This window comes from Barbatula barbatula (assembly GCF_947034865.1).
Source record: "Barbatula barbatula genome assembly, chromosome: 12".
Taxonomy (NCBI): domain Eukaryota; kingdom Metazoa; phylum Chordata; class Actinopteri; order Cypriniformes; family Nemacheilidae; genus Barbatula; species Barbatula barbatula.
In genome coordinates this window covers 4,334,487-4,334,843 of record NC_136775.1, presented here as the reverse complement: position 1 = coordinate 4,334,843, position 357 = coordinate 4,334,487, and positions in this window count along the sequence as shown.

Genomic DNA, 357 nt, shown 5'->3' with positions numbered 1-357 from the left:
AATACCTTCACACGATGTTCAGTGTCAACGCAGCGGAATCCGAATTGCGGTGCACGAATTCACCCGCTCTCCAAAATGAACGTTTATAAAACCTCACGAAGCTGCACCAACATGATGAACAACATGTATTCCTAAAATAACAGCTTTAACATGCGACGAATCTAAAACAAGCAGCTCTGCATCATCTGGCGAGATATTTTCACTCACGCACGCATCCCTATAATGGTTTTATTTCGCATGCATGGTAGGCTACACGACACCGCAAAAAAAAAGCTGCAAAACGCTTTACAAAAGTAACATTGTATTGTATATCGTAAAAAGTGCAAGAATTGTTTAAGATGGGACTAAAGTCTGCGT